This window comes from Sorex fumeus, unplaced genomic scaffold (assembly GCF_029834395.1).
Source record: "Sorex fumeus unplaced genomic scaffold, SorFum_2.1 ptg000030l, whole genome shotgun sequence".
NCBI lineage: Eukaryota > Metazoa > Chordata > Mammalia > Eulipotyphla > Soricidae > Sorex > Sorex fumeus.
In genome coordinates, this window is record NW_026606087.1 from 24,734,226 (window position 1) to 24,758,012 (window position 23,787).

Below are 23,787 nucleotides of genomic sequence, written 5' to 3' on the forward strand. Positions count from 1 at the left end.
AAATTAATATTGTTTTGTAAAAATTAGTATTCAATATGACATTATAATTATGCCAATTAATATTTATCATTTGCTTTATCACTTGATGTAGAACTAATCATAGCTTAATAGCTATCTAAATTTATGTATAAACCTGATTTCATCTCTCTGTGGTTTTTCTGTGTCTCTTGAAAAAAGACAGTAACAACGGTAGCACAAAAGCATCAATTTTAAAAGATATTCTTTATCATCAACTAATCAATACCTTATAATATATGGAGGCCTTAGAAATAATACAACAAGAATAGCACTTGCATTGCACATGTCTGACCCTCTTTTTCCCCCCCTGGCATAAAATATGGTGTCCCATTCCTTCCAGGAGTGAATCCTGAGCACAGAGCCAGGAATAAGCCCTTAAGCACTATTGGATTAGGCCCATTCACTCCCAAATAGATACCATATAATTTGTAATTATAAAAAAGAAAATTAGTTTTTAAACAAGGTAAACACATGGAGTCAGAACTTTATTCACATATGCCTATGATGGCATATAAAAGAAAATAAAAATCAAACATAAAAGCACGTGTCTGACTCAATAGCCAGGAAGAGATCCTTAGAGAGTTAACTCAATTTTCTTGTTTACATATCACATCATATATTATTCAGTGAAAATAAGATATATATTTAGGTCACCCAGATCTAAAATAGAACTTAGGGGCCTAATTCACTTGGTGATTTCCCATCCTACCAACTCACTTTCTACAATAAAGTATATTTGTATTTGAGACATGATGCAAGATCCAATCCGAGTGTTTATTTTTTTTAAGAGCACAATCATTTTGAAGTGCTCATTATTTAAAAAATTATTTAAGGTCTGGACTATTATTCAGAATTGATTTACCTTAACCCAATATCAGAATTAACATAGTGCACATTTCTCTAATATTTATAATACTGAGATCTATGAATTGTTCTCTAATGCCTTACTAATATGAGAATATTCTTTATTTTTCAAAATATATTACCTGAGAGCTGGAATGAGAGTATATGCAGCCGGGCAGGGTTCCTTGAAGAAAGTTCAGGGCAAGGAATAAAACCTGAGTTCCTGCAGGTGTGGCCCCAAACACACACACACAGAAAAATAATTTCATAGTAAAGTAAAGTAAAGTAAAGGCCCTCCCGTTGATCGTCAATTTGCTCGAGCAGGCCCAGTAACGTCTCCATTGGAGACTTTGTTGTTACTGTGTCTGGCATATCGAATACTCTCGGTAGCTTGCCGGGCTCTCCGAGAGGGGCAGAGGAATCGAACTCAGGTTGGCCATGTTGGCTGTGTGCAAGGCAAACGCCCTACCCGCTGTGCTATCGCTCCAGTAAACATATATAAAGAATTTCCAGAGTTTAAGAGATAATACATCAGGTAAGTTACTTGCCATGCATACAGGCAACCTGTCCCATCACTTTGTCTTAGAGAATTTTTGCACAAATGGCTGCAGATAAGAAAGACCAACACATTATTTTCTTTCACTATCAATATCATTTCACACTTAAATATTTATTTATAGACATTATTAAATAAAAAGAGTGTTTCATATAAATGCAAAATTTTAAGTGGAATATGAGAAAATCAAGTATGAGTCTCATTCTGCAATGTTTGTTGTTTTTTTAAAATAGACTATTCTTAGAAAATTCAGATTCATATTACTATAAAGAGCAGCCTTATGGAGATACTCTGTGTTATAATCTCAATATATTTTTTCAATTACATAAAATTGACAGGAAAATTTGTACTCCAAGTGTAACGTAAATAAAGTAAAATGGAGTTTTATTTTACTAGTTAGTGTTCTGCCGTATGTGTATACTGCTTTATCTCCAGGGTTTAGCAGACTGCTGACACTTAGCAAGAACTAAATGAATATATGGGGAAATAAAAGAATCTACAGAGAGTTGTTATAACTCTATGATATATATTTGTATATATATATAGTACTTTATCTGTAATTATAGGTTAGTTGTCAAAAATGGGTCAGAGAGGAAAACTTCTTTGCACAATTTTCTTCTACTACTAAGGATTAGTAAGAATTTCTAAAATTCCCTGAAAGTGGGTCAAAGGATTAGTGTAGTACATTTTCCCTATCTCCATCATGTATTTTTCTTTTTTGTTCGCTGTCCTTTCTTCTTGCCCTGCTAATTCTGCTTGAAAATGTTTTTGACATTTGGGTTGCATAATTTGATGCACTTTCTACTAACATGTACCACAAATAGTTGCAACTTTTCTATTATTCAGATATACTTTTAATTGGATATTATATGCTGTGATGTGGTTTGTTCAACTCTAACCCAGATTGACCTGTTATCAGGGTATTCCTTTGAGAATTTTGCTACACAAATTTTGCCTGTTTGTGGTTGTAGGCACTTCCCCAGATTTAGATATATTATTTCTGACCTTATGTCCTTAATAATGAGGATTGTCTCTGGCTACACATATTAGAAAAATAGTTTTCAGAACAATAACAGTATTTCCTACTGAAAATGATCATTTTTCATAGCTGGAATTTCTAATCTAAGAGCTCTGTACTGACATTCCCTAATATTCATTTCCTAATTATCCTATATAAATAAAATAATAAAAGGCCCTCCCGTTGATCATCGATTTGCTCGAGCGGGCCCAGTAACGTCTCCATTGGAGACTTTGTTGTTACTGTGTCTGGCATATCGAATACTCTCGGTAGCTTGCCGGGCTCTCCGAGAGGGGTGGAGGAATCGAACTCGGGTCAGCCATGTTGGCTGCGTGCAAGGTAAACGCCCTACCCGCTGTGCTATCGCTCCAGCCCCAATTATCCTAAACTTAGAATATAAAATTCCACTGTGAAGTTCTAATAGCTAATTATTTTCCCATGTATTAGTTCTTCAGCAGATTGCATTAGACTCAAAGACAAGTATAGATGTTAGCTAGAAAAAAAAAGGAAAACAAGATGTTGATTTTGTCAGAAAATTTCATATTGTCTCATTATTGCTTGGACAATATCCAGTCTCTATTAAAGTGTGGGATCTAAGAAAGGTGCAGAGAACAGAAGCAAATACAAAGAATCACTAGTGTCAAGCCTTAGCAAAATAAGTTTGTCTAGTTTCCCAAATTTTACATATTGGATCATGGAAAATACTAAGTATCATAGCTAATAATTACTGGAGAAATGGTGTTGTGCTTATTGAGCACTTGTGAGTCATAAAGTTATTCTGAGTGTTTCGTGTATTTTTCACCTAATCTTCACAACAGTCTAAAGTATAGTATAATATAAAAGTTATACTATTGATCATTCAATGTCTTGTTTTACTCCTCACGCTATCAATATGGAAAAGCTGATATTTTTTTCACACTATCAATATGGAAAGTTATGATTTCACTGTTTCTGTGCTTAGTGGTTGTTTCTTAAATAATATATTAATTTAATTAAAAAATGTGTACATATACATAGACTGCATACAATATCCTATTGTATTTACTAGTAAAGCTAGCACGATATCTTGTCAGAACTATTTTTTTTATGACATCTTATTGTCTCATTCCTACTTTGGACAAACTTGCAGGCTATCAAATGTAGCCTGCCCACAGGGCAGAGTCTGGCAAACTCCCCCGTAGCGTACCAAATATGCCAAATACCAGTAACAATGATGGGTCTCATTCTCCTAAAGAGCCTTGAATATAATCTCAGGGCTAGGATGAAAGAGACGTTACTGGGGCCTGCTCGAGGCAATCAACGAATAACAGGATGATGAAATGAAATGAAATTACTAGTAAAGCTATACTAGCCTTGCATAACCCTCATCATAATCGTGATCTCTCCGAATGTCTGTATGTTATTAGCTAGATTTTGACGAAAATAGTACGTTTGAATGGTTACTGTTGAAGTTCCAGGCTGAGCAGCTCCCAAACCATAGGGACTGAGTAATCTGTACGATCATCCCAAGGTTCCTAGAGTCAATGACTTTGCATACTAAACCTAAACAATGGCAACTGATGCAAAGACTGATGCAACGGGATGCATAGAATATTATAGATTAATAATTTACCTTTCACTGGCCTTGGGGACATGCCTGCCATCGAAACCTTCATGGTTGCCTTTGGGAACTTTTAAGGAGAATAAGTTTTGTTTCTGTTTAGAGACCTTGGAGACTCTTGAGTTTGTGCCCCTGTATATTGCCAACAATCTTTGATCTTCCCTTTTGCCCCAACATACTATTTATTTGCTTTGCCGCTATATAAGCATTGCTATTGCTGAATAAATGTCTCAATTTTTATATAACCAGTCAATCTATTGGTTGATAGCCAATAGCTCGCATTTTTGTGTATAAACTATCAATCTTAGAGCAGGTCCTGTTCAGCATATCGGTCCCAGGTACTCTATCACTGTGGAATGATGATGGATACTCTAAAAAGTACACACAAACACAACAACTATTTTACCTGCTATTTTAAATATTTCTTTTGGGGACCTAAAAAATGTTAGATCCATATCTTCAGTTCACGCATTCCAGTGTTTGTCAATTTTCTATAAAAATGAGCTTATCTTCATGCTTAAGCAAGTCAATTAATATTAGACATCACATAATCCACAAGCACTTCACAGATCTCAAGAGTATTCCTTATTTGAAACCAACTACATTTTCACTACAGTTGAAATTACAATTGTTATTTCTTTTTTATTTACAAGTACAATGACTGACTTAAATTTTGATGTAGCATTGACTGACAATTGTGAAAATGTTTAAGGGGTGCAAATCACACCATTATAAAATACATTTACCACAAAACACCACCAACCAAGTACAAATACACATCTAATATTATTCATTAGACTAGCTTGCCTCCCTTCTTTTGGTCTATTAAACCTGGGGTTGGCCAAAGCAAAGAAAGTACCTTATTCCTACAGTATTTCTTTGTGAGTCTCCACACTTTTGACCCTCAACTGTCTTATGCTTCTTTAATATTAATTTCATGGTTAGAATGCAAGGGTTAGTTTTTTTATTGGCTTTCTCTGTTTCCCTGCTTTGCAGTTTTCTATTTAGATATCACAATTAGGTAATCGAATATTTGAGGGTTTATTTTCCTTTTGAGTTATTTCACTTAGCATGACACCATCGATCCAATAACATTCATATCATGGCAAAATTCAGAATTAAATATTTTATTATAGCTATATAGTATTCCATTGTATCTCCAGACAACATATGTAAATAGTAATTCAAAGACGTTAGGTTTACAAAAATTCATTATTCTAGTTGTTTGCTTTTGTAGATAGCTAGCAGTAGAGCTTCTGTATCATATGGTAGATCCCCATTTAATATATTAAATACTCTGCATACTATTGTCAGTTGAAGCTTGACCAATATACATTAATGCCACTAGTAAATAAAAGATTCTTCTCTACATACCCCCCAATATTTTTTTAGACACTTTTGCCAAAGATCACTTTCTAAAGCATAAGGTGTTATCTCTGTGCTATTTTAATTTACATTTCCCAAATAATGAGACAATTAGCATTGTTTAATGTACTTATTGGTAACGCTCATCTGTTATGGGAACACCTTTTCTTTTCTCCTCATCTAAACAGTATTTTATTAAATCACCATCATTTAGTCAGAATTTGGTTTGAGACAACGTTCCTGCTGCAGTATCACCAGTGTCAACTTCTCTCCACCAGTGTCCCAGGTTCTTATTCCCCAACCCCCATGGCATCATGTTATCATCTTGACTTGTTAAGTTTGGTTGTAGGTTGGGTCTCATGTTTTCGGTATTTTTGACTCTAATGTTTGAATATATAGCTATACCACTGTTCTATATCATTGATTAACCTAAGGTTCTTGTCCCTTGCTCCACATTACTTCCCATCCTCTTCTTACTTGCCTCTTTGGCTTTCTTTCTTTCTTTCTTTCTTTCTTTCTTTCTTTCTTTCTTTCTTTCTTTCTTTCTTTCTTTCCCTCCCTCCCTCCCTCCCTCCCTCCCTCTCCCTTCCTTCCTTCCTTCCTTCCTTCCTTCCTTCCTTCCTTCCTTCCTTCCTTCCTTCCTTCCTTCCTTTGTTCTTTCCTTTCTTTCTTCTCTTTTTTTCTTTTTGTTTTTTGGTGGTGGGGCCATCCCAATGGTTACTAGGCTCTGTGCTCAGGGATCACTCTTGGTGGGGTTCAGAGAACCATATGTAATGCCGGAACTTGAACCTGATTCAGTCACATGCAGGTGCCCTACCAGCTACACTGTTTCTCCATCTGAAGTTTCTTTCCTTATCTGTCTTTCTCTTCCTATGCTCTGAGTTGGTCTAGGTATCCCCCCTCCCACACACAAACACACTTAATATGTTGTATCTCTTCCTCCAGTTATTCTACATACTGCAGTGAGACAAAAAATGGAATCATCCTGTGCTTGTTCTCTGGAGTTGTTTTTTTTTTTTTTTTGGTGGTGGTGGTGATTGCTTCTGTTGTAGAGTATTTTAAGTTTTATGAGTTTCTTTTATATGAATTTAAAATATCTATAACAGTATCTGGAGCAATAGTATACTGGGAAGAGTGTTTTCCTGCAGCAGTAACCCAAGTTTAATACCCAGAAACCCACTTTGTCCCTAAGCCCTACCACTTGTGACCCCTGAGCACAGAACCTGGTATAAGCCCTGAGATAAAGAGCTCTTAAAATTTTTGGTGTAGAATCAAAACTCAATCATTTTTGATCTCACTTTCTATACTGTCTGTTATATAATTACTCACATCATCAAAGAAAATAATAGCAACACTTTTATTTTACTGACTGATTTCCCAGTAACAAGTTAGCTCCCAAATGGCTAAAAAAATATTAATTATTTGAATATTTTTAAAACTATCGTGTGTGAGAAAACTTAATCGCTGTCATGATTAATTGAAATATACTACTAAACCCTACTCTCCACAGAATCTAATTCAACCTAAATCCCCCTTTAGCAAGCAATTATAAAAATGTTTATTTTTTAAAACCTGTAGATGATTTCATTTATTAGATGTCATCAGAGACATGTTTAGTCCACTTGTACATTGGTTATGCAAAAACACTACGTTTTAAAAAATAAATAATCAAATTATCTGTACTATTTTTTCACTTATACAAATATGTTACTTTCTTCGAATATTCCAGTAATTTTTGAAAAGTTAATCCCCTTTTATTCTTGTCTCATTCCCCACTCTATTCTCCTTAATTTGCTTTCATTCCATTGTCAGTTTCCACTGTTTTATCTTATTTTTTGTCTATTCATAAATTGTATATCCTTACATAGCACCTAAGGTAACTAATCTAATTCTTACCTTTTTCCCTTTTGACTTAATTTCCTTTATATAATCCCCTCAAGCTTTTATTATTTTGCTGCAAATGGCATTTCACTTTTCCAAAGTTTAAATACAATTTTATTGTATAAATGTAACTTAATTGAGGCTACTTTAGTTATTTTATAGAATACCTTTTATAGATAAACATTTAACTTTAAAACCAAAATTTTTTATACGAATTATGGTAGAGAACGTCAGCATATGCAAGTCTTTTATGAGTAAGTGACGTTTACAGAAGATGTGGAACATAGACTTAAAGTGGTTTGCCACAGAAATTAACATTTATTGAGTCCTTTTCATACTACTAAATCTAGTAATAGAATTGATATATTATGTTGAAGTACATGCTGATAAAATTAATAGCTACCTATTTGCTTGCATTAGGTATCAGGGTATCTTGATGAAGCAGAGCATCAGAAACTGCCCATTTGGCCTTGTTCATAGTAAAAATAGTATGGTCATAAGTATTGACCTCAAAAGTCAAAACAAAAGAAACTCATGAGCTGCTTTATTAAGTACAGAATGTTTGCAAACATCAGAATTGTTATCAGTACAACTAAGACTGAAAACACTCAAAAATTATATTCTTAAATTGCTTAGTGTTCTGCTCAATATCTTGCACTTGCTGAGACATAAAGAAATTTGTTGAAGACTAAATGGGATGGGAGTTTTATGCATATCTACTGTGCTAATTACGTTTTTGAAATTATTCTAATAATAACAATTTGACCACCATGTCAATTAAATTTGCTAATTCGTTTTTCCCCCATGTAATTTTTTTGCAGTCAGGGCTACAAATAGATTTTTTAATAGTATATGTAGAACTTTTATTATACCTTAAATATCCTTAAATATCCAACCCGCATGGCAGAGCCTGGCAAGCTATCCGTGGTCTATGCCAAATAGACCAAATTGATATGCCAAATCCAGTAATAAATGGATCTCATTTCCCTAACCCTGAATATGCAGAGTCGAGAAGGATATGGAAGGAGAGGCTGATAAAACACCAAGGCAGACATAGGCTACCAAAACGCAGAAAAAACAAAAATGATTGTCTGTACTTTTAATGCTCGTACCCTGGCATCTGCTGCATCCATTGAAGACCTTATGGTACAAGCACGAAAGATCAAGTACGACATCATTGGTCTGACCGAAACGAGAAGACATCAATTCCATCATGCTGTTTTCGACACTGGAGAAGAACTGTTCCTTGGAACATGTGATAAAAGAGGCGTTGGTGGTGTCGGTATCCTTGTCAACACAAACTTAGTCACAAGCATTGATTCATTTGAATGCCTAACAACCCGAATCGGACGATTACACTTGAATAAATGTGGCTCACTACCGGCAGTTTCTATCTTTGTTGTCTATGCACCAACATCCAGTTATGGTGAAAGAGAAACTGAGAAATTCTACATGGAGCTGGAGAAATTCTATAAAGAAGATCACACCTTCTACAAGATCATTGTCGGTGATTTTAATGCCAAGATAGGACCAAGAAGATCAGTCGATGAACTCCACATTGGAACCCATGGCCTGGAATGGAACGAACAGGGTGACAGACTGTCTGAGTTCATCATGTCAACCAAAACCTTCCATGGTAACTCACAATTCCAAAAGGCTGAATCTAAACGTTGGACATGGGAGTCTCCCGATGGACGGTTCCACAATGAAATAGACCACATCATATTCAATCGGCGGTTTTGCCTAACCGATGTTGCTGTTGTCCCAAAATTCCAAACGGGATCAGACCACCGTCTTCTTCGTGCAAAATTCTACCTCACAGAACGAGGAGAAAAGAATGCAAGGTTTAAGAAGAGGACTCCCAGAACAACCACCAACTGGGAACTCTTTGGCTCTGTTGCGGCAACATGGGAAGATGCTGTCATTGACAACATTGATGAGGAATACGATCGAATGATTCAGCACCTCCATGATTGTGCAAGGAATGCCAAGAGAGAGATAACCACAAAAAACCGCCTTTCTTCGAACACTCTTGAACTTATTCGCCAACGTGGCGTGGCACGTGCCTCAGGCAACCACAAGCAAACGTCCGAACTGGCAAAACAGTGCAGAGAAGCCATCAAGGATGACCTCAAAAACAGGAGAGCAGCAGTACTGGTAGATGCAGCAGAAGCTGGGAAAAACATTCGTAATGCCCGCCTGTCCTTCACCAACTACAAAACCAAGATGACTGCCCTCCGACATCATGATGGATCTATCATATCTTCCAGAAGGGCAATGGAGAAGATTATTCATGACTTCTACTCAGATCTCTTTAATAGCCACATCCACTTGCCCACATACCACATACCACATGATGGATATGTCGTTCCCAATGTTCTCCCTTCCGAAATCCAACATGCCATCTCGTCTGTAAAGAAACAAAGAGCACCTGGCCCAGACAAGATCAGACCTGAACACCTGAAGAACTTACCATCAGTACTCATCAATACATTGGCTCGACTCTTCACACGCTACCTGTCTGAATGCAAGGTTCCATCCCAATGGAAAACCAGCAAGACTGTACTACTATACAAGAAAGGAGACATCCACGACATTGGCAACTATCGCCCAATCTGCCTATTGTCTGTCATCTACAAACTATTCACTCGAGTCATCCTGAATAGGATTAGCAGAACACTAGATGAAGGACAACCATGTGAACAAGCTGGATTCCGAAAAGGATTCAGTACCATCGACCATATCCACACAATAACCAAGCTCATTGAGGTATCTCGGGAGTTCAAGATGCCACTCTGTCTAACGTTCATTGATTTAAAGAAGGCCTTTGATTCTGTTGAGACGGAAGCGGTCATAGAAGCCCTAGCCAATCAGGGCATACAAACTCAATACATCAGGATCCTTCGTGAGCTCTATTGCGGATTCACTACCAAGATCTCACCATTCTACAAAGAAGTAATCATCCATATCAAGAGAGGGGTTCGGCAGGGTGATACCATTTCACCAAAACTCTTCAGTGCCACCCTTGAGAACATCATGCGATGGCTGGAATGGGAAAACATGGGAGTGAAGATAGATGGTCGGCAACTACACCACCTCCGCTTTGCTGATGACATCATTCTAATAACACCAAACATCAACCAAGCGGCACAAATGCTGAACGACTTTGACCGTGAATGTGGAAAGGTCGGACTACAACTGAATCTTGCGAAGACAATGTTTATGAGAAACAGCCTTGTTCCTGACGCTCCATTTGCTCTCAACGGAACCACCATCTCCGAATGCAACAGTTATATATACCTAGGTCGAGAAATCAACATGATGAATGACCTGGCACCTGAGTTGCGCAGGAGGAAGAGAGCGGCTTGGAATGCCTTCAAGAGCATTGAAGAAATAACTAAAAGGACAAAGAACCTCCAGCTACGAGCACATCTCTTTGATTCCACTATTCTTCCTGCATTAACATATGCCTCAGAGACCTGGACCCTACGAAAACAGGATGAGAACACTATTCGGGTCTCTCAAAGAGGAATCGAAAGAACTATGCTTGGAATATCACGATTCACTCAAATGAGAGATAGAATCCGGAGTTCTGATCTTCGTCAACGCTCAAGAATCAGGGACGCTGTCTCATCTGCCAAGACATCAAAAATCAGATGGGCTGGACACGTAATGAGGTTTACAGACAACCGCTGGACTAGAGCCATTACTGATTGGATTCCACGAGACATCAAAAGATCACGTGGACGCCCACCTATAAGATGGTCAGACTTCTTCGTCAAGACCCTAAATGATCGGTTTGAGGCTCTACATGTTCCTAAAACGAACAGATACCATTGGGCTACGCTAGCACGCAACCGGGATGAATGGAGACGTTACTGGCACCCGCTCGAATAAATCGATGAATAACGGGGATTAAGTGATTAAGTGATTAAGTGATATGTAGAACTATAATTCAATTGCCTAATACAGTGATCTAGAAATTTATGAGATTTAAAAATTTGAAACATGATGTTTTTAAAGACATTCTTCTAAACTAGTACAACTTGTTCAATATCTATGTGGGAATTAACTGTGTATTGCTTTTCTATTATAAAAGTTAATGAGGACATATTAACTATACATAAATCATATTTATATATTTCACTTCTGTGGGCAGTTTCTAATTCAAAATAAAATTTCATTATAAAATATAAAAATTTTAAGCATATTCAACGAATGATTCGAACTAGGTCATTGGATTTGAACATATGTGACAAACATGGGAAAGTTCATAAATTTAAGATTCATTACTTTGACCTGTAGACATTTCATTTCATCTTAGTTTTGCAACTCAGCATTTTTAAGTTTCCAAGTTATAACAAGCATAATCTGTTCTTTTGTAAATGGCAGTGATAACTTTAAAAGCAAAATGAATGTCATATATTATAATCAAGGACAATTGAAACATGGCATGAACAGCCATTATAGAACCCCTGTTCTTTGTAAGTCACTCTTTAAGTGTCAGAGAGCAAGAACATATTTCCACATATTTTCCAATATTATCAATATTTTAATAACGAATATGATTTTATCAAAAAGTTCTTTCATAGCTGGGGGAAGACCGAAATGGCTAAATTAAGAAAAGCTCTGTAAAGAGTCTTCTCCACAGAGAACATTTATGGAATAAAACAGAAAAAAAGATTACCCACAAAGTAACTTTGTGTAATAAAATAGAGAAATAAAGATAAAAGCTTGACCTGCGTTCTGGCAGGGAATGTCACTAAATCTCTGTACCTGCCGTAGAGGAGCAGAAATGAGGAAAAGAGTGGAGAGAGATAGACAAAAACTTACTGCTATGGAACAGACATAGCTGCAAGGTTCAGAGTGATGGGAAGGACAGCCAGTGGCTTCATACATAAGTGAATTATGAAAAAGTTCTGCTCTGGAAAGAGTTGTGAGGAGAGCCCCAGAGTGAAGCACAAATGACTGAAAGAAGTGAACTGGGATGAGTGGCAAGAGCAAATGCAATAGTGTCACGACAGCAGATTTCTTTCTTTCTTCCTCTTCCTTCCTTCCTCCCACCCTCCATCCCTCTCTCCCCTCTTCTTTCTTTCTGTTCTCACTTTTTCCCTTCCTTCCTTTCTTTTGGTTTAAATATATGATTATGTATTTATTTTTAATTAAGATAATTAAGACACTGCGATTCTTTTTTGTTTGTTTTGGGGGTCACACCCCGAGAGGCTCAAGGATTACTCCTGGCTTTATACTCAGTAATTACTCCTGGCGGTACCCAGTGGACCAGATAAGATGCTAGGAATAAGACCCTCGTCAGATGCATTCAAGGTAAATACCCCGTGGACTTTACTATCACTTTATCCCCAGAACACCATCATTTATATAATTAAAAATAAATAAATAAATAAATGTCACTGTCACTGTCCTCCCATTGTTCATCGATTTTCTCGAGCGGGCCCAGTAACGTCTCCATTGTGAGACTTTGTTGTTACTGTGTTTGGCATATCGAATACGTCACGGGGAGCTTGCCAGGCTTTGCCAAGCAGGTGAGATACTCTCGGTAGCTTGCTGAGCTCTCTGAGAGGGGTGGAGGAATCGAACTCGAGTCGGCCATGTTGGTTGCGTGCAAGGCAAACGCCCTACCCGCTGTGCTACCGCTCCAGCCCAATAAATAAATAGATAAATAAATAAATCGAATTGTTCATAATAGAACTGTTTCAGGCATACAATGTTTTAACACCACTCCCACCAGGAACTTTCACAGGGTCCCTTTCATTTCCTAATCTGCCACCTTAGAAGGCATATAAATATTATTTCATATTACTTGCTCAAAAAAAAATTTAAGGAAATGGGAAATGGAATTATCAGAAGATAAAACAACAAAAGTCAATTTGTAGTAATTAACTGCTATGTGATTTAAACCTACGTAAATTAGGAAGCTCAAATAATTTAATACAAGATAGTATACTGCCTACTCTCATTTACATGACTAAGTTTTACTGTGGAAAGTAAAACATATTGCATTAAATTTTACTTTGTACTTAAACCTTATTGAGGTTATAATATCTCTCCTGTCATAAACTAGGCTTTTTTTTAACTCCCTTGCCAGGTATATAACAGATTTATTTCATTTCATATTACTTGGTTCAAAAGACATAAAAGAGTATCAATAGAATTATTAAAAATTAAGTCAATAAAACTCAATTTGTGATGATTTGCCTTCCTGTTTTTTAGGACCCCAGTTATTCCTCCTGAACTCATAATTTAGGTCTGTAGTATACTGCTTATTTCTAGTCAAGCTATTTTCCTTTTTCTGTTGCTTCTAAGAAATTTTCTGTTTCTCATCTTGGGTCTCTTGAATATTTTGCTCAAGATTTTTTTGCTCAATCTTTAATTTAACACAGGACAATCATACACACCATAAGTGAGTGCAGTATTCAGTACCATATGATGGGAAGTTTCTCCTGTTTCTTAAAGGAGCTCTTTTAATGCTTTTCATAAAACTCATTTTAAGATATGAATTTCCCGAGAAGTTGTCCATTCATTAAGTTCTAATCAATTTTTGGAGTTTGCTAATAGTCCTTCTTCACAAATTTATTTATTTCAAGGCTATGGAAAGAAGTACTGCTTAAAAGTATTGCTTTGAAGTCACTCCAGCCCCAGCTGAGTTCTTTTGACCACTATGAAACAACCTTATACTTAAAAGCAATGACCTTAGAGAGAAATTATAATTGTAGTAATATTATTATTATCATATAATATAATATGGGAGCGATAGCACAGCGGGTAGGGTGTTTGCCTTGCACACAGCCAACATGGCCGACCCGAGTTCGATTCCTCCGCCCCTCTCGGAGAGCCCGGCAAGCTACCGAGAGTATTCGATATGCCAGACACAGTAACAACAAAGTCTCCAATGGAGACGTTACTGGGCCCGCTCGAGCAAATCGATGATCAACGGGAGGGCCTTTACCTTACCTTTACCAATATAATATGACTGAAGGGATAGCACAGCGGATAGGGCATTTGTCTTGCACGTGGCTGACCCAGGTTTGATTCCTCCATCCCTCTTGGAAAGCCCGGCAAGCTACCAAGAGTATCCCGTCCCCACAACAGAGTCTGGCAACCTCCCTCTGGCGTATTCAATATGCCAAAAACAGGAACAAGTCTCACGATGGAGACATTACTGCTGCCTGCTGGAGCAAATCAATGAACAACAGGAGGACAGTGCTACAGTGCTATTGTTTCTTCACATTTGCCTTCCTGTTTTTCAGGAACTCCAGTGATTCTTATAATATTCCTCCTGAACTCGTAACTTAGGTCTCCAGTATGCTGCTCATTTCTTTTCTGACTATTTTTCACTTTCTGCTGCTTCGTAGTAATTTCTTTTTTTCTTATCTTGGAGCTCCTCGATCTTTTGCTCAACTTCTGTCACATCCTGTTGTTCAGAGTTTCTATCGAATATATATTTTTAAATATCACACACCATGTTCTTATTTCTGTTATTTTTTACTGGTAGATTTTCTATTTGGGCTCTCTTGTGTTTGCTGATTACATGTGTTATCATGTCTTTGAACTCATTGAGCATCTCCATCATAGTATCATTAAAGACACTTTCTTGGAGATTTACTGATGTTGTTTACGTCTTGGTGATATTGTTTTGGGTCGTTGAGTTTGGTGGTTTTCTATCTGTATTCCCATTGATTTTCTAGTGTTCTTGCTGTGCTGGGGTGAGTTTTTGTACTCCCCAAATCCCAACCACCACAGGAAGGTGTTGAGGGATTAGCCTAAAGTTGATCTCTGTCTTCTGTGCCTTTCCTCACAGAATAACAGGAAGAGGTGGAAAGAGTTCAAAGAACTTTGGTAGAAGAATATTGTTTCATTGATAAAGACTCATGCATTTTTGAAGAGGTGTGAAATTGAATGCCTAAACATAAACTGTCTTGCAAACCTTTACCTCAATAAAAAAAATGAGATAAAGACAATGAGTATAATTAAAAAATGTGTGTGTCTGTACACAGACACACACATCATTGCAAACATGGTCTTAAATTTTACAGACCCCATAATAATTAAAAAATAAATAGAAAAATATTTATAAAGCTAGAAATTTTCTGTTTTCACCCTACCAAGTGTTACTTCATTTAAATATAAACACGGTGTACAAACTGGGACATTGCTTTTCATAATAAACTGATATAGTTATATAATAATTGCTACTCAAGGACTATCTTTTGCTATGATCTTGGAAAACATTCACAAATTTGAATTAAATATCATCTCTGTGGCAAAGAATGTGCTGGTTTGCACCTGTATTGAGGAAATCCTCTTCTTGGATCAACTAAATTTTCCTATCTTTATAGAACTGCCTTAGTATTTAAAACTAGCCATGAATTCTCATCTCTCTTAACTATGTGCCTCTCCCTGTTTTGAATATGTCACTTATATGTGCTTCTATGTATTCAATTAATGGTAGTGCAAAGTTAAACATTAAAACAAAAATTGAATGCATAGCTGTGATTCTGTTGAGACTAAAGCAGTCATCGAAGCCCTAGCCAAACAGAGTGTTCAAATTCAGTACATCAGAATCCTCCGTGAGCTGTATTGTGGATTCATCACCAGTATCTCACCATTCTACAAGGAAGTGATCATAGATGTAAAAAGAGAGGGGTTCGGCAGGGCGACATCTTTTCACCGAAACTCTTCAGTGCCACCCTCAAGAACATCATGTGGCAACTAGAATGGGAAGGAATGGGAGTGAAGATAGACCGTCAACAACTATACCACCTCTGCTTTGCTGATGACATTGTCCTAATAACACCAAACATTAGCCAAACGGCATAAATGCTGACTGACTTCAACCATGACTGTGGAAAGGTCAGACTACAGTTGAATCTCATGAAGACAATATTGATGAAAAACAAACTAGTTCTTGATGTTCAATTTGTTCTCAACAGAACGAACATCTCTGAATGCAGCAGTTATGTGTACCTAGGTCAAGAACGCAACATGACAAACAACCTGTGAAATGGTTTCTTATTCTTCTATTTACGCTACATCTAACTTTGCTCAGAGATCATTCCTCACAGAGCTCAAGGACAAAACAGGACGACCTCATGCAAGACAAGTGATTTTCCCACTGTGCAATCCGTCAGTCCCATTCTACACGTTCTTATTTGTGAGCTTGATAGAGAAATTTAATAATTTCTTCAAAGATTTTTTTCTTTAAAGAAATCTGCTGTGAATAGGACATATTTCAGATGATGATACTATCTGTTAAGTGGTTTGGGATTATTATTTCATTCCTCCTTATTCCTTTCCCTTAATTGTCTGAGGATGCTCCCAAGTATTTCTCAGCCGGTCTGAGGGGACCACTCACATCAATACTTGGTAAACCTGCCTACTGTTGAATGATTTACCCAAATATGTGCCACTGTTTAGGTTCTGTGATGCCAGAAACTTCAGGCTCACACTTAGAGATGATTTTGTGGACACATGGTATAAGGGATTGAACCCAAGTTGGGTACTTCGTAGGTATGTTCCATAACTGCTATATTATCTCCTGGGTCCTCCCACTTGTTAAGTTATCACATTAATTGACTCACTGCTTCTTGTTTTTTTTTTTCTTCCTCTTTGAGTTTCAGTCAAAGCTCATCACTTTACCAAAACAGTAAATTTTCTTCTTCAAATCCATATTATAACCAGTTTTCTGTATTTGGAAATATTTTCTTTTAAAATATAATTCAAGGTGCATCAAAATATAATGCACTGCAAATACCTATGCAAATATCTTTCAGATAATTTGCTTTGCAGCTTCGTGTCACTTGAAGTTGTAACTATGGCTTGAAAAGACTACATTCTCATGTTCATAGAAGCACGATACACAGTCAACCAGATTTGAAAACAATTCACGTTTCCAAGAATATAAGACTGTATAAAGAAATGGTAGTACATATTCATAACTGACGACTTCTAAGACATTTGAAAAGACATTCATGTGGGGAACATAAAGTAACAAAATAGGAGACTCACACCCCAGAATGGACAAGATTAGTACCAGGAGTTTTGCTCCATGGGTTGGAGGCCAGCCATACACTCTAGGGGAAAAGGGAGCTCAGATAGAGAAAGGAGCACCAAATAAAGGGTATTGGGAGGATCCTCCCAGGATGGGAGAAGCATTCTGAAAGTAGACTATAGACCAAATATGATTGCCACTCAATGCCTCTTTTTCAAACCACAACATCCAAAAGGAGAGAGAGAACAAAAGGGAATATCCTGCCACAGAGGCAGGGTAGGATGCGGGGGGTGGGGGGAGTTGGGAGGTGGGAGGGATACTGGGACCCATGGTGATGGAAAATGGGCACTGGTGAAGGGATGGGTGTTTGATTATTGTACAACTGAAACCCAAGCACAAAAATCTGTAAATCTACAACTGTACCTCATGGTGTTTCACTAACAAAAATTTTTTTAAAAATGTAAATGATGGAGAATGGGCACTGGATGGAGGGATGGGTACTGGGTCATTGTATAACTGAAACCCAAGCACAAAAATTTATAAGTCTACAACTGTACCTCATGGTGTTTCAAAAATAAAAATTAAAAAAATATATGAAATCAGCCTAGAAAGAGCATACCGTTAAGATTCTTGACTTGCATGCAGCTGACCCCTGTTCAATCCACAACCTTGCATGTCCCCTGAGCAATTTCAGGAATCCTTGAACACAAAGCCTGGAGGAACCTCTGAGCACTGACACATTTTACCAAACCACCCCTCCCCACCGCCAACATAAGACAAAGATTGAATCATGCAGTTCACTGTGTTGTGGCCTAAACTAGACGATATCATGCTCAGTGAAGTTAATTAGAGGGAAAGGGACAAATACAGAATTAGTTCTCTCAAATGAAGACTACAAAGCAGCAGAATAAGGATAAAAGGAAATAGCCTATTCTCAGACCCTGAGACTTCACGAAGAAAACGGTGTCTCTCAATGGCTGGCATGTGGTTGCTGGGAGGGGACCTTGAGGCAGTGATGGAGAGATGCTTACACTTTAGTGATGGATGTGGCATTGGAACATTGTGTGTCTGAAATCCCTTTGTTGTATCATTTTGGAGGCCACATCTAGCCATGTGTAGGGCATATGCCAGGTTTTATCCTAGGCTTCACACTTGACAATGCTTAGGGAACCATATGCGGTGTCCAGGACTGAACTGAGGTTGGCCATGTACCTAGCAAACACCCTATTTATCTATCCACTGGCCCCTGAAACTCTTCATTACTAACAGTATTTCAAATTACTGTGCATAAATATAAATTTTAAGAAAGTACTTTAATGCCAATACAGAAAATTATTTGTTTAATATTTTTATCAAAATATTGTCTTTCAAGTTTAAATATGTGTTAGGTGTGTAAAGGTAAAGGCCCTCCCGTTGATCGTCGATTTGCTCGAGCGGGCCCAGTAATGTCTCCATTGGAGACTTTGTTGTTACTGTGTCTGGCATATCGAATACTCTTGGTAGCTTGCCGGGCTCTCCGAGAGGGGCGGAGGAATCGAACTCGGGTATCATTATAAATAAACATCTATATACAGTATCACACGCAAAGCCTGACAAGCTACCTATAATGTATTCGATATGCCAAACACAGTAACAAGTTTCACAATGTTACTGGGCCCACTGGAGCAAATACTTGAACAATGGGAGGACCTTGACCGTGGACCGTGATACTGTATCAAGTTCATCATAAATATTCACTTCAAATTTTCACCATACAAGTCACTCCCTTCTTTGAAAATTTTCAAATCTTATTTGCATGACTCTTTTATTTTTTCTGTATTAGTCAGCTAGAATTCTTATAGCAATACATTTATGTTGGGCTGCTTATAAACTAGAGATGTGTTTTCTTTTTTCTCAGACTTAAAATCTGGGAAATTCAAGATCAGATTGCTCGCAAGGTAAACTATAATGATAACCCTCTATTACTTAAATAGAATCAAATCTAATCTTTAGATTTCTACCTAATTATGCCCTTTTATTGAGGGGTGGAGAGAGAGAAAGACAGCTTCTGAGACTATTACTTGCATTGGGATGGATTTAGTTATGAGCTTAACATAAATTTTTGTTTTATTTTTGATTGGGGGGCCACAGCTGGTGGTGTTTGGGGCTTACTCTTGGCACTGTGCTTAAACATAACACTTCTGTTGGTGCTTAAGTGCCATATGTGGTACCATATATGAACCCAGAAGTCCATAACAGTCTCTATTTTACATAAAAATAAGTGAACACAGTGAAGCCAAATAATTTGCCTAAAGACTATGAATACTTCTGGAGCCTCATCATACCCAAGACTCCCATCATCATTGGACAAGATTCAGTGACAGGACCACTGGAAAGATTCTTGGAGATTCATATAATGATCGTGGAGATGAATGGTGGTCTAAACATGTTGTAAGGAACAGATCATGATCCTCCAATAATTCAATAATAAGATGCAGGTCAGAATACCCTCAAAGCAGAATTCCCAAGAGCTCTGAAAACAGTCATAGATTTCTTCTAATTTATTTCAGCGCAATAGAAACACAAACTCACAGCTCTAATCTGAGAGCAAGGTTTTATTGTCCACACCTGGCAGTACCCAGGTTTACGTCTCATTGTGTGTTCAGGGATCACTCTGTGAGGAGTTCAAGGGACTCTGGTATGAAATGGATTGAACATGGATTGCAAGGCACGTGCCCTACCCAGTTATACTCTCTCTTGCCTCAGCAAGATTTTTTTTTATGAAAAGAAGTCCACCGTCTTCTATTTTTAGCTTCTCAGAGGATTTTCTTTTTTTTTCCACACATAAAACTTTGTCTCTCAAGTAATTGTCTTTCAGGTGGGAGCACCAGAACAATTGTGTTCTGGTGCTATTCTATTTAAGTAAGTAATATTTTAAATTTAAGTTAATTTTTATTTAAATTAATTTTTATTAAACATTTTAAATTTAAATTGATTCTATTTAAGTAACATTTTAAATTTATTTAAATAGAATTAAATTGTGCCTATAGCAAGAACCCTTTTCTCACTGTTTTGAACCTTATCCTTGTCGAAATTTGTTATTTAATTATCAAACTTTGTCATGCTCATTGCACCATTTATCTTTGGCTAGATTAATTTCCACAACCCAGAAACGTCATCACTTCCTTAGTTTTTTTCCACAGCTTCTTTGCCCTTCTATTTCATCACAACTTGCCTCTCATAACTATGTAGCTGGTTCCAGAGATCTCTTGACCTATGTTGCATGTATATGCTATTTTATACAAATAAAATAGTCATGAAAAATTGTATAATTATTTTATCAATTTCATACATAAATTTAACCATAATTTAGAACATGATTGGGAAGCAATGCTATAGTCCCATATTTCACTCATAATTCTATTTTATTCTATGAGTGTGTAGTAACTTGCTGTCACTTTTCAATCTTTGATATTCTAATTTTGATCTGTTGATATTGTTTTCTATTTTAGTAGAAAATTAAAACAATGAAGAAAGATTTTACATATTCCTATATAATTATCACATCTGCCCATGTAGTCGTACATATGCCATGTGAATTTCGGCATTTCCTTCAATATTTAATATGTTGTCCCTGTTTCTACCTATCACACATATCCTAGGTTTCAATTCCAGCAATTTTTCTCTTCCTCCTGTTTTATACATTAAACTTTCCACTGGAGCTGGAGCAATAGCACAGCAGGTAGGGCATTTGCCTTGCACGCGGCCGACTAAATTTAAGACAAATTCCTCCGTCCCTCTCAGAGAGCCCAGCAAGCTACTGAAAGTATCCCGCTTGCATGGCAAAGCCTGGCAAGCTACACGTGACGTATTCAATATGCCAAAAACAGTAACAAGTCTCACAATGGAGACGTTATTGGTGCCTGCTTGAGCAAATCATGAACAGCGGGAGGACAGAGCTACAGTGCTACAGTCCTGCCTCAAACTTTCCACTGAGTATTTCTTTCACCAATGCATGTGTAAAAACAAAGTTAGAAAATCAAACAAAACTTCAAATGTCTTTGTCCTGCTTTCCTCATCATCTACTGACCTAATTCAGTCACACAAATGAACAAAATGGTCTATAACTCATCTCCATTCCAAAGAGAAGGTTACAACAGTCAGGTTTCACTCACAAAAGCCTACCCTGACTAATCTTACTGTTGTCAGTACCAATAATGGCATTGTATGAACTTTAGTGTAAACATTATATTGCTCATGACAGTCAATACTCACTCCTCTCACATAACCTAACTAAAATACAACTGTTCCCTCTCATTATTTTTTTCTTCCTCAGTGTGATTCATCCTTTCAATGTTTTAAGGCAATCCATTGTTATAAGTTCATTATTCTTGGTAAGTTAATTGAAAATAAGTTTCTTCTACACAATTTTCAAATGATACAGATTGCGAACATAATACTTCAGTCAGTCTTCCTTTGAAAACCATTTTTCTTGCTGTTTTCATGGTTTTTTTTGCTAGGAAAGTTATAATCAAGACATTATTAATTGCATTACATCTTAACACTTTTTTCTTTTTTTTGAGTGGGGGGAGGATGTGGGAGAGGGAGGAAGAAAGTGAGAGAGAGGGCATCTTAACCCTTTTGAGCTACATCCATTTAAGCTGCCTTGTTTAAGTAACCTTTCACTTTTCATATAGCCTAAACTCATCAGAAATATAGCAATATACTAAAAAGTGGTACGATTTACATTTTAAAAAATACATAGAATATGTATGAAATACAAAATTGACATCCGCAAATCATTTATGGACTCTATCCTTTGTTTTTGACATGCAATGCAAATTTTGCAGAGAAATATTTAGAAGCAATGCATTAGTGATTGACTTTTTTGTTGCAATTTAGCACAATGAAGCCGATCAGATTGGTACCTTCTCTCTCTCTATGTAGCAGAGAATTAGGTAAATACACAAGGCGACAAACAAACACAAAGGACTGTCCAAGCGTTTGAAGTCGCCTGGAAAGCCAAAGGAGAGCTCACAGGCAAGCCATTCATTCAATAGCACTAATAGCACTCCCACACCCTGGTTCATAACACATGACGCATTGTTTTAGTTGACAGAAACATTAAGGGCAGTTAGTAAGCATGTAAAAATGGAACACTGTACACTCTAAACCCAAGAATGAATCACAGTGATTAAAAAAAAATCAATACAATGGGTTCCTTAAGAGGGGAGACTGGAATATTTCTATGAATAGACTACATTCTTATAGATACATAGCCACATAATGCCAGAAGTGAAGAATATGAATTTTTAGATGCTCTTGTAGCTAGGTGTGGCCAATTGACTAGCTTTTGGCCAACTGGATACAAGTGAAATTGATATATCTAATTTTTAGGAACTATGATATGTGTATTGCACCTCAACCTTTCATTTCTCTGCAGGCACCCGTAAAGTAAGAAGTTATGAGAATTTCCTCTCCAACTCTTGCCTGTGTTGCTTTCTGTATTTAAAATACCCTATAAAGTATTTTATTCAATTCTTCCCTGGTTGCAAGTTGGGTGCCCTAATAAGTGTTAAAAAGACCTAACTTTTTTTACCCAGAAGGCTATTCTAAACTTGAAGTTTTTGTGAGAAAGACAACTTTTATATTTCATTTTACATCATTTTCTTTCTACACCAACTCCTGTTTTGCTTGTTACAGATTTATATCTGTATTAATATTAATGAAAGTCATGTCAAAAATGCCTTTACTTCTTAGAAGAATCATTTTCATATACATTTAGGAAACACAGTATGGTTTACATGACCATACTCATACTATTGAGATTATTCATTGAAAACAGGTTGAATTAAACTTTGATTATCTGGATATTCATATTATTTAAAGTTTTCCAGCTGTTATCATGCCATTCTTACTAATTCCAGATTATCAATGACCTTTGAAACATACTTTAAACCCCAAATATATCTTGTATATCATCCAGTATATTAATTTTAATACACAGCTTATTTTTAAAATTTGTGTATATATTTGTGTATATCGCTGGAGCGATAGCACAGCGGGTAGGGCGTTCGCCTTACAAGCGGCCAACATGGCTGACCCGAGTTCAATTCCTCCGCCCCTCTCGGAGAGCCCGGCAAGCTACCGAGAGTATTCGATATGCCAGACACAGTAACAACAAAGTCTCCCATGGAGATGTTACTGGGCCCGCTCGAGCAAATCGACGATCAACGGGAGGGCCTTTACCTTTACCTTTACCTTTTGTGTATATATTTCAATTAAATTATATAGTGTAATATTACCATTCCCTGTTTCAGTAATATTTATTCATTCCCATTTATATAGTTTTACTAATTCTCATATTCATTCTAATGAAAGTATTAATGCAGCAATTCATAATTTATTCTTGAATTAAGTATATAATTACACTATATTGGTAAAACCATTATATTTTAAATCATTTTCCGCATTCATTTTTATTGAACTAAATATATTATTAACATTAATAGTCTTAT